We start from the raw sequence: 12807 nt of genomic DNA, 5'->3' as shown, positions 1-12807 counted from the left end.
GAGCAGAGGAAGAGGCAGAGAGAGAATCCCAAGCAGGCTCCAGCCCCAGCATGGAGCCTGACTTGGGACAGAATCTCAACCCTGAGATCATGACGTGAGCCAAAATCAAGACGCTATAACAAATTCTCATAAACTCAGTTGCCTAAAACAACCAGAGTTATAGTTATTATCTTTCAGTTCTGGAGGTCAGAAGTCCAACATCAGTCTCATCTGGCTAAAATTGAGGTGTTGACAGAGTTGCATTCCTTCTGGAAGCTCTGTGAAGAATCTGTTTTTTTTTTTTTTTTTTTTTTTTTTTTTTTGCCTTTTCTAGCTTCTAGAGGCTGCCTGTATTCCTTGGCTCATGGCCCCATTCTCTACCTTCAAAGCCACAGCATACCGTCTTCCAGTGTCTCTCTCTGACCTTGACCCTCCTGCCTCCCTCTTATAGGCACCATTGTGATTAATTTGGGACCAACCAAATGATTCAGCATAATCTTTCCATCTCAAAGTCCTTAATTTTATTTATTGGAGTCTTCTCTCTTTTTTTCTTGGTGAGTCTGGCTAAAGGTTTATCAATTTTGTTTACCTTCTCAAAGAACTAGCTCCTGGTTTCGTTGCAATTTTCCATTTTTTAAGCCTCTGATTTATTTATTTATACTTTAATCTTTGTTTTTTCCTTCCTTCTACTAGGTTTGGGGTTTGTTCTTCTTTTTCTAGCTCTTTTAGATATAAAGTTAGGTTGTTTATTTCAAGAGCCTTAATTACATCTACATATTCCCTTTTGCTGTGTAAAGTAACAGGTTCTAGGAATTTTTTCTTTTGAGGGAAGGATATCTTTTGAGGGGAGGAGGATTATCCTGTCTACCACACCTATATATGGATACACACAAATTTGCATGAAAAACGGAAACAAAGTATACCAAAATACTAACAGGCTCATTAACTCCAGATTAAGATCTTCCGGTGATTTTAATTTTTACTTCTTTGTGTTTAATCAATATTCCCAGTTCTCAAAATGATCTTGCATTACTTTTTTATTCATAGAATGACAGTGAAAAAGTTAGTATCATTATGGAGGACATTTGCTATTTTCTCTGCCCTGCCCTCTTCTATTTTTCTGGAGACAATATGTTTCTTTTGGAACTGCTCCTCCTAATCCAGCCTCCACCTCAACGGTGTGATTTTCAGGACAACTGGAAATCATGGTACCTCTTTACTGGTTACAGATGAGAGCATGTGATCCCCACTGGGGTAACCAGGGAACTTCCCAACCATTACTTTCTTTCTTTTAATTAGAATTTGGGGAAGGGAGCAGTTCTTCTCTGATGGGGCACTGAGGAAAAGGCAAACTAGAAAATGTTGGTGACTGTGGTTCTAGTATCAGAGAAAACACAAGGGTAAAGCAGAGATGAGGAAAACAGGGAGAATCCCAGTGGTATTTGCATGCGTGGTTAGAGTTGTCTAAGGCACTTCTAGCTCTTCCCTAGGTTTGGATATATAAACCAATAGATTTCTCTTTCTGCCCAAACTGGCTCTTACTATCATTTGCAACAAAAGAGTCAGGTTAAATAGGTATGTTTTTAAGCCCATAACTATTCCTGTTGCTTGTTGCTCCTCTGGCTGTCTTCAAAGCTATTCACCACCCTCTCCTTCCCTGGCTCCACTTCTCAACACTGTTACGCTCTGGTGGGCCTTCTCATCTTTCCACGCTCAATTAATGGCTTTTGCTTTTAGGGCTTGGCTCTCATTCTCCTGATCTGGGCTGTCCTCACCTCGCTGCCCTGCCCATCCAAATCCTGTCCAACCTTCCCAGCCACCTCTAGGACACTCCATGAAATACCCACCAAGACAGCCAAGAGAAATCTTCCTCCTCTAGATATTTATAACATGCAAGATCTGCACCATCCATTCAATACCTACATCCACTTTTTATGGTTTCATAAACCCCATGAGGTGGAGAACCATACCACGTTTTACAAATTGCATTCGTAGAACTCATTCTCCATGTTGATTAAATAAATTGTGTGTTAAGTCTAAGCTCTGAAATATTAAGGTGTAGTTCCTCTTGGATGAAAGCAGAGGCCATTGTGAAGTTCTAAGTTTTACATGGCCTGGTGCACTGGTATACTGGAAAGATAGTTTCATTGTCATCCTTATATATTGTTGCATGTTTTCTCATCATTTCCACAGAGATAATTTAAGAATGGGAAGTAAGACCTGATGGGAAAAGATGAAGTAGCCAGAAATATTTAGCTGTGAGGAGAAAAAAATGGAAGTGAACCTAACAATAATCTTAATGTTTGTGAAAATTTGCTATACAGAAGAAAGGTTCTTGGAATTGAGATTAAGGTAGGGAATGATCATACAACCACATGATGAAATTTAGGTGTGCCTAGATAGATTTATCACCATAAGAGTATGAAACAAATAAATTCTTTCTGAACTTCATGTAATGGATTTCTATGGTAGTTCTGAAAAAAAAAAATTGGAGGGGGAAATGGCTTAAGGGATATCTTGTCTAAAGGCAAGAAGTTGAGTAAAATGACCACAGAAAAATTCTAAGTATAAGGATCTAGTTTATAAAACTTTAATCTTATGCAGAGGAGAGAAAAACTTTGAATGACAAATGTTATAGCTAGGTATGCAGATGCTTTTGTTGTTTTCTCCATGAAAAGAGAATGTCTTATTGCAAATACATGCAAGGATAAGTTAAAAACTTTGCCTGATCTATCCATCTGCTTTCTTCCAAAGGAAAACTTAATTATGTGAGATATCACCCAATTCCTGCCTTTGAAATTATTTCTGACTTTTTGCCTCAAGTATAAGTGTAAATTTTCAGTCCAAGTCAGGTATTTAAAAAAAAAAAAAAAAAAAAAAAAAAACCTTTGACAGTATTTTCTTTCTTTTTTGAAAATATTTTATTTATTCATTTGAGAGAGAGAGAGAGAGTGAGAGAGTGCATGTCCAGGCACATAAGTAGGGGGAGGGGCAAAGGGAGCAGACTCCTTGCTGAGCAGGGAGCCCAGGGTGGGGCTCAATCCTAGGACCCCAGGATCATGACCTGAGGCCAAGGCAGATGTTTAACCAACTGAGCCACCCAGGTGCCCCTTGAAAGTATTTTCTATCTGGACCATGACACTCTTCTCACAATAATTCTAACATAAGCACGAAATAACCCAATTCTATACAGCACTGTCCCCAAGGAACAGTCCAACACCAATGATATATCTATTACCAGGCTAAGAAGTGATTCCAGGGGAGGGAGAATTGGGTAGATGGAACACCGGGCATTTTTAGGGCAGTAAAACTATTCTGTATGATACTATAATAGTGGATAGGCGTCATTATACATTTGTCAGAACCATAAGATGTTTCCAAAGAGTGATTCCTAATGGAAATTAAGGACTTTAGTTAACAATAATGTATCAATATTGCCTCATCTGTTGTAACAAACATACTACACTAATGCAAGATGTTTATCGTAGGGAGACTTAGGAGGAGAAAAAGGCATGGGCCGTGGTAAAGGGAAACATTTAGGAATTTTGTGGTTCCTTCCAAATTCTCTGTAAACCTAACACTGCTCTTAAAAGAGAGCCTAATTTTGTGTCTGGGTGGCACAGTCAGTTAGGCCTCCAACTCTTGGTTTCGGTTGGAGTTGTGATCTCTGACTCATGAGATTAAACCCCTCACTGGGCTCTGCCCTTAACCCTGAGACAGCTTGAGATTCTCTGAGAAAGAGAATCTCCTCTGCCCCATCACCCTCACTCACGTTCTCTCCCCCTCTGCCCCTCCGCCACCCACGCTCCTGCTCCTCTCTCTCTCAAGTAAATAAATAAATCTTTTTAAAAAGCCTAATTTTTAAAAAAGTGATTCCAAACACCTGAATTAGTCCTTAATTAGGGAAAGAAAGGAAGCATAAAATAGCTATATTCTATCTTTTGTTAAAAATATTATATATAACCAATATCTATCTGTAATAAATTGCCTTCCCAATCTTTTAAACACCCAGGAAAATCCTGTTGCTCTAATGATCAATGTCTCATTGAAAATAAGTTAAATTTGAAGCCATGAACATTGTGTGTGTGTGTGTGTGTGGTTTTGCTTACTACAAACTAAAATTAGGAAGAACGCCTGATTGTCCTCCATAAGAAACTCGAAGTACTTGTGACAAAATCTCCTTTCTCCTTTTCTACCTCAACAATAATCCAGTATCCCTTCCAGCTTTAATTGTGGAGGTGTAAGGGGACAAAGCCATATCAGCTTCAATGCTGGCCCATCGTGGATCAAAGGTAGTAAATATTCCCATTCACTGTTCTTGTCATTACACTATATTTTAAAACTTGAACAAATAATGGGGATTCCAGTCCTCTGGAAAGAATGATTCCTTTCAAAGCTCTTTCCCTTATGAACGTTACAGATGAGTGCAGAATTTGGCCACTATTATCAAAGGCAAGTAAAAGTTCCTATGGGAGCACAGAAGAGGGCATATGCTCAGGGAATGAATGAAGATGAGCAATGATGTAGGGCTGTATATTCAAACGCACACTGGTCCACTAAATGCTTTATATGTATTTCAAGATCATTCTCAAATGGACACAGCTAGTTCCTATGTGTGGCTGCCTCACCACAGTGTCTGAAGAATATCGTTTGTTGGTGAAAGGGACCACTACTCTTTTTCAGTAGGGGGAAGAGGTATGTCTTCCGTTTTTATCTTTTTTTTTTTTTTAAGCATCCGTATTCAGTTGTTCTGTCCTCAAACTCTATGTGCAAAAAAAATACCACATTTCTTTGTTTTCTTGAATTACTTTGGACTTGGAGTTTCCCGAGTGTCGCAAGAAATTCAACCTCAGTTGTCCCTGGTATTCTCCTACCTTATTGCTCCCCATCCCTTGCCAAGGACCTCCTGAGGCTTCACCTAACCTCAAAGCACAGGGGAGGTCCCTTCTGTCATCTCACCACTCTGTGTTCACACTGCCTTCGTTCTAAGAGCCTCAGATCTGTGACTCTAGCTGCTTTCGTTCAATCTTTGGGTACAGGCATCTCTGATGAGCTGGAAATATTTGGCCACTTCTTTAGGTTAAGACCAGGGAAGAGAGGGCAGAAAAACAAGGGTGCACAGAAATCTCTAATTTTCCTCAAGGCACAACCTTTTCCCTCCCCAGCAGACTCAGTTCTCTTTTTTCCCTCCAGGGAATCTCGCATAGATTTCTGGAGGAGGTAGGAGGAGCATTTTAGGCATTTGAAAATAAACCCAAGTAGGGAAGTATCTTGCAGGCAACTTCTTCTTTCCTCCTTGTGACATATTTAATACTCCCCCGAGGCAAAGAAGCATGTGGCCTACTACCTTCCTGAATTTAGGATGAGAAAGAGGAAAATACACGAAGAAGCCATAAATACATATCTTAAAAGCCTCATCCACCCACACAGTTAGATTGCCCAAGCTTGCTTAGCTCAATGAGAATCTTTTGTTGGAAGCCTTAATGCAAAAGGATCAACTCCTAGTAAGCTACATGATAGCTCCCCTCTTCCACAAATTCAGTTGAAATTCTGACAGAAAGAGAAGTCCAAGATAGGAGATGTGAGGAAAATGGGCGCATGGAATTATCTCCACAGCTGATGTTTATTAATATGAGATTAATTCCAGTATGTAAAATGTTCAAAGTATGAACACCAATAATATGGATTAATTGATAAAGTTAGAAAATTTCAGCAGAGACTTCGTCCTTTGAGAGCCTGATTCTCCCATTAAAAAATGTTGATGCGAGGGGCACCTGCCCGGTTCAGTCCATGGAACGTGGAACTCTTGATCTCAGGGTTGTGAGTTTGAGCTCCACATTTGATATAGAGATTATAGAAACATAAATCATTAAAAAAACAACAACAACAAACAACAAAACTAAACTGTTGATGCGAATGTAATTCAGACAGTTAACCATTATACCGTAAGAAGAATCACTAGATGATTTGTAGCAAATCCTCTCCCGTGTATTTATATTGAACTCACTGATTTTTTTTTTTCTCCTAAAATAATTTGGTAAAGAGTAAGGCAAGTTGCTACCAGTAGTTTCTCCTATGATATATTTGCAATCTCTGTAATAATCTTTGCTGTGTAATTATTGTTTTTCTTCTTCCTGGAAGTGTAGAAATTAACAAAGAGAAACACAGGAGTTTCCATTTTGTCTGGAGATTTCCTATTCTCTGTTCCTCTGCTCCAATTTTGGATACACTTATGCATGTGATTGCAATGCTAAGTAAAAGTTATAATTAGAATATTATGGTAATGTAGGATGCGATACATCTTTACTGTTCTTTGCTGTTACCACAACAAATAATGGGAAACCACAAAGGCCTCTTATGTATTTTTTTTTTTTATTGAGGGGCTGCCCCTTTAGAATATTTGTCAGACTTGAAGTGAAAGGGTTTTTTTGCCCTAAATATTTTTTACCATATTTCCTATTTATGTTTTATGCTTCTATTTGTATAACTAAAACTTTCTTTTCTTTATGTATTATCCAAGGGGAACGTGACCTTTAATTAAATATTAGTGCTTGTTTGAACAGTTCCTCAATTAGGTCATATTTCCATAAACTTATTCTAGAGAAGATATGACATCTGCCACCAATTACCCATGTCTATATATCACAGAATCTATATTCACAGAATCAGGGACGTTAAAACTGCATGTAGGGGAGGCCAACAACAAAAAAGTTACTAGCTCTTGGTGTAATTTGAGGACGTGTGCCTGATTCTTTCCTTAAGGCTCCAGAAAGGAGGAGAAAAATCTTTTTTTCTCTAGCTCTTCTTAAGCAGCATAGCAATTGAAGAACAAATCATCTGCACGTAAATTTGTTTTTAAGATTTTATTTATTTATTTGACACAGAGAGAGATCACAAGTAGGCAGAGAGGCAGGCAGAGAGAGACGGGGAAGCAGGCTCCCTGCTGAGCAGAGAGCCCGATGCGGGGCTCAATCACAGGACCCTGAGATCATGACCTGAGCCAAAGGCAGAGGCTTAATCCACTGAGCCACCCAGGTGCCCTGTTCATGTACATTTTTTATCACATAGAAATGTGTACTCCTAGAGTGTCATATAAAACAAAGAATTAAGGTAGATGATTCCTCCCAGTTTTTTGGCTTGGCTAACTTCTCATTCTAATCCATGTATCAGGTAGACCTGGGCTTTCATTCCTTCAGAAAAACTTTTACTAGGGCTTACCATGTGTCAGCTATACTCCTAGAAATATAAGCTCAAAAGCCATGTAGGACTGAAAAGCTAAATTATCTCAGAGGATCAGTATTGGAGCTCAGAGTCAGGGTGGGGGGCTCAGAGTGTCTGCCCAAGCAGTGGACATAGAATATGTACTCTGAGGATGAGGTCAGCCAAGGCAAAGGGAAGCTGTCTAGTCAAATCCTGAGAATAACAGCCATGAATCATGTCAGAGAAACAAGTAGTGGAACCCCAGGCAGGTGGTTTGCAGTAGGGAGGCCTGGAAGCAGGTAGCACTGCCCTTGTGATAAGTCTGGGGTTCCTAGGTTCTGGTTCCCAGAAGGACAAGAGCAAGTTGGATCCCAGGGCTACCTTAACCAGACTGGGAACTACAACATATATCATGGCTTGCTACCCCAAAGCACCCTCATTTCCCTCCCTGGCAGTCAGGGGTGGCCATGGGGTCCAACTCTAATGCAAGACATATTAAAGGATGTCTGTTGAAAGTAACGGACAGGTTTTTGGGAAATATTTTGCTTTCCTGAAAAATAAGGTTAAGCATTATTGGCAAGAACTCTTTCTTTTGTTTTTGTTTTCTAGTGTAGAGTAGAAGCAGGCTGGCATCAGTACATAGTCATCGAAGGCAATGCTAAGGATGGTGGAGAAAAGAGAGTAAGGCTACGTCTTTTTTTTTTTTTTTTTTTTTTTAAGATTTTATTTATTTACTTGTTAGGGAGAGAGAGAGCATGCCTGCGAGTGAGCATACAAGCAGGGGGAGTAGCAGAGGGAGGGGAGAAGCCAACTCCTCGTGGAGCAGGGCCTCCATCCCAGAACCCTGGGATCCTGGCCTGAGCCAAAGGCAGAGGCTTTACTGTCTGAGCCACCCCGGGAGTCCCAAAGCTACATCTTTGATACTGTGCAGCCACAATTCTAGCCCCGGATGCCACACCTCCAGGCTTCTTGTAATTAAAAAAAACAAAACAAAACAAGCCCCACTTGTTTGGTTAAGCCACTGTTGGGAATTCTGTTGCTTACAGTCAAACACAGTCTTAACTGAAATGGAAGGTAGAAACTCCACGGAAAATAAAGGGTAGAGGTCGTGATTTAACTGTTGAAGGGAGTAAGAGATGGAGGATAACTTATAGGGAACTAGATCAGAATTCAGTGATTAGAACAAAGAAATGGATCCAGACAGAGCACAACCAGTAGAAGGCTGGTTTTCAGACTTTTTAAATCCTCTGTGCCAAAACCAGACTGGACCCAGAACCCAAGACAGGACAAGGGGTCTAGGTTAGGGCGTACAGTGTTTTGGGGGCAGAGAGGACAGAGAAGTATTAAAGTCTTGTCTTTCATTGTCAAAGTCTTTTAAAAATTTCATCCCATTGTTTAAAATGATCAAAATAATGTCTTTCATCATATAAACCAAAAAAGTAAACACTGTTCATGGAACATCACAAAGTTTTTTTTTCTTCACTAACAAGTTGATTAAAATGTCTATTAAAGACAAATTGATCTAAATTATAAAAACGAGAGTTAAGAGATCTTAAAAGACTAATACCTGTGAAGGTAAGTCCTTTTCTCTACTAAGTCCTATGAGAATACCTTTTCTCAGTCTGAGAAAGTAAAACAATAATATAAGTGGAGTATTATATTAGCAAATAAAATATCCCATTTAAATAGGGCTAAAACCTTTATTATTAAAAAGTAGAAACCATATAGAAGGTCTAAGATGTAGGGAAGAAAGTCTTGTCCTCTGAATGGATAATTCAGTTCTATCTGGAATTCAAGAAAACATGATCTGTATTTGGGAAAAAAGAAGGGGAAGAGTAAACTTAGGGTTGAGAGGTGAGACATCACTGTGTTGGACAGAGTAGAAAGTTCTAGGAGACAGAGGGACCTTGAGGACAGACCGGGCTCCACCCTAGACATCAGTGATGAAAATGAGATTCTTGCTCCAAGAGATTCTTCTTCTGGGAATAGGTCTCTGGGAGGCCGAGTCCAGCATCCTTTCCCAGGAGAGCAGAAAACCATTTACTTCGGGGGAAGAAAGTAGTCGTTGTTGACATTTTCCTATCCTCTCACTGGGAACAAAGTGGCTAGGAAATTGTACCAGACATAGTTTTGCAGGTGGGAACAGAGCAGTAGCATCTAAGGTGAGGCCAGGCATGGGGCGAGGTAGCCGGAAGCAGGTTACTTGAGGTCAGGCCAGGTACGGGTTGGATACGCTGCTGGTCTTGGAGTTTAACTCTGTTGGCCCAGATGTCTTTCCCCCAGGTTTTCTATATTTCAGGTATCAAATTTCCAGGCCCGCCCAAAGAAAGCTCTCATCTGCTGGATTACACAACCCTTCATCCAGAAGGAATTTGATCCACTGGATAGATCCTGAGGTGTGAATTGTCTCTCCAAAGTGTAAGGTCCTACTGAGGTCTCAGTCCTAGAAAGCCTGACCTCATTATTGACTCTGTACCCATGCAGAACCCTTTTGCTCTTCAAAATCTCTTACTTTCAATGTCAGACTGGATTCCTTAGACTGGGTGTCCAATAGCTTTTCAGCCCACTGACCAAATGGTTGACCTTTCTGAGAAATCTGACTAGGAACATGACTAAACCAGGAGGTCTCAGCTTCACACCTGATTTGAAAGCTGCATAAATGTGATCCCCTTTCTCAGGGAGATTGAATAAGTTGGTTCAGGAGCCCTTTCCTCTACCTATCAAGGGAATTCTTCTCAGTTGAAAACTCCTATTTCTTCAAGGCCAGGAAGAAGGATTCAACCCAACTGAGATCCTTCCACATTAAACATACAGTGGAAAAAAACCTAATTCTTCATTCAGAGTGGGCATAGATGATTCTAGAGTCTCCCTGACCCTACAAAGACCTCTACTTGCTTGATTATGGTTGGCATTCCTTTCCTTGACAACTCCTTTCAGGGACAGGTAGAATAAAAGACAAAGGCCTAGTCGAAGACATATATTGACTGAAACTCGTTCATACCAAGGTAATAAGCCAGTTAATCAATAACCTTAAGTGACTGATTTGGGACAAGCTACTGGGTCCTTGACATGGGTGATGAGGTGGAGAGAGGCCTCATCTCTTATTCGTAGTCTCTTAATAATTCAATTATTGGTGTTTAATTTCACCATCCTTAGCATTGCCTTCGATGACTATGTACTGATGCAGCGTTCTTCTATTCCACACTAGAAAACAAAAAGAAAAGAAGGAGTTCTTTCCAGAAAGAAAGCAGAAAGAGTCAGGTGAGTCTTTTCTAAGAAGAAGGAGATGAAGACTCCAAAAGCAAATGTCATTTATTCCACTCAGGAATATTGCTTTTGAATTATATAAATGCACACTTCTCATTATGTGGGGAGGAGGATTTAAATTGTCCAACTTCACTACAAAGCAATTTAATTCTAGACTAGGTAGTTTCAGGTTTCCATAGTAAGCTACTGTTGAATTATTATTAGTTATCATTTCAATTAATTAGAATATTAATGATAATACAAATATACGTATGACCACAGGCTACTTATACCAAAAACACTGAGAATGTGCAAATTCACATGATTCACTCAAATTGTTGGCTCAATTCATTTTTCAAATAGGAAGAAATTGGAATCCTCTTATCCCTCCTCATAGTTGTGATGTCCTGTCTCCACTTACTTCTACTTCTTGGAAACTCACCTCTCATGTCAACCCAGGGGCTTTTATTTTCCATTTTAATCCCTGAATAAATGATTTTTAAATATTGCCTACAGTATTTATTTTATCAGAGAGTTATTGCTTTATGCATCTGCATTGTGAATTTGATGGAAAGCTGAAAGCAAAAGTTTGAATAAACGAGTGCCCTGTGTAAATGAAGTTGGCATTTGGGTGACATTATTTTTCCTATTGTACATTCAATATGTGCTGTAGGAGTGGTATAGAATAATAAGTTTTTATAGCCAGAAAGAAGTTTTGGAGGCTATTTTTGTCAGTGTTGAATATTTCTTTGTATTTTATTCTATTATATTTTAATTAAGTTTTTAATTTTAATTCCAGTATAGTAACAGTGTTATACTAATTTCAGATATACAATAATTCTATACATTACTCAGTGCTCTTCAAGAAGAGTGTGCTCTTGCAATGTCCACAATAGCCAAATTATGGAGAGAACATAGATGACCATCAACAGATGAATGGATAAAGAAGATGTGCTATATATACACAATGGAATACTATGCAGCCATCAAAAGAAATGAAATCTTGCCATTTGTGACGACATTGATGGAACTAGAGGGTATTATGCTTTGTGAAATAAGTCAATCAGAGAAAGACAATTATCACATGATCTCCCTGATAAGAGGAAGTTGAGAGACAGAGTGGGGTCTGGGGGATAGGAAAGGAATAAATGAAACAAGATGGGAATGGGAGGGAGACAAATCATAAGAGACTCTTAATCTCACAAAACAAACTGAGGGTTGCAGGGGTGGGGCGGGGAGGACACAGATTGTTTTTTTTACTGTGGTAAAAAACACATAATATGAATTTACCCTCTGAAAAAATTTTAAGGGTACATTACAGTATTGTTAACTATGTGTACATTGTTACATATCAGATCTCGAGAACTTTTTCATTTTGCGTAATTGAAACTTTATACCCATTGAACAACAACTAGAGATGTTTTTAAACTCTTTAATAACTGCTTATGTTCTTAAGGAGGTAAACTATTTTCTAGAAGTCTTAATTTCAGCACAAGCATAATACAACATTTAACATTGTATAACACTTTATGTGCCAGGCACTTTTCTGAGTGCCTTTTATATATTATTCCAATCTAACAAAAAATGATATATATCTAAAATTATATAATTTTATACATATACAAAATTAAATATTATATATATGATTTCAATTGCAGGAAAAATTAAACTGTACTGAGAGGCAGAACTCCCTTTTTTTTTTTTTTTAAAGATTTTATTTATTTATTTGACAGAGATCACAAGTAGTCAGAGAGGCAGGAAGAGAGAGAAAGGAGAAAGCAGGCTCCCCAAGGAGTGGAGAGCCCGATGCGGGGCTCGATCCCAGGACCCTGGGATCATGACCTGAGCCGAAGGCAGAGGCTTTAACCCACTGAGCCACCCAGGCGCCCAGAACTCCCTTTTAATAACAAACCTGGATTATTACATATTTTAAATTAATGAATCCTAAATAATGAAATTTAGTATAAAGGAGGATATTTAAAATAATTGTAAAATGATTTATTGATTTATTGTAAATATAAAATGTTCATTAAAATAGAAACACAAACAAGACATGTTTCTGATATTTCTGATTATTTTACTGCTTGTGGTGGTAACTATGTTGGTTTTTCTTACTAAGATGGTTTTCTTAGCCTGGACTGCCATGGTACATGAATGTTTCTGCCCTAGACTTAGACATCTTTTAAAGGAGCTGGTGAACAGAGTGATTATAACCCAGGATCAATCTTCATCCGGAAAGCAAACTAAAGGGTTGCTAATGGGACTTTGGCTAGAATAGGCGTTCTATCCCCTGCCATGTGACTGCAGCCCTAATTTCTAGAGTTGTAAATAAACACAAAATACCAAGCTTGCCCTTACCTACCTACAGGAAGTAAATCATTA

The sequence above is a fragment of the Mustela lutreola genome, chromosome 3 (genome assembly GCF_030435805.1).
Source record: "Mustela lutreola isolate mMusLut2 chromosome 3, mMusLut2.pri, whole genome shotgun sequence".
Classification (NCBI taxonomy): Eukaryota; Metazoa; Chordata; class Mammalia; order Carnivora; family Mustelidae; genus Mustela; species Mustela lutreola.
The sequence above is the reverse complement of the archived record's forward strand: the minus strand, read 5'-3'. Positions refer to the sequence as shown.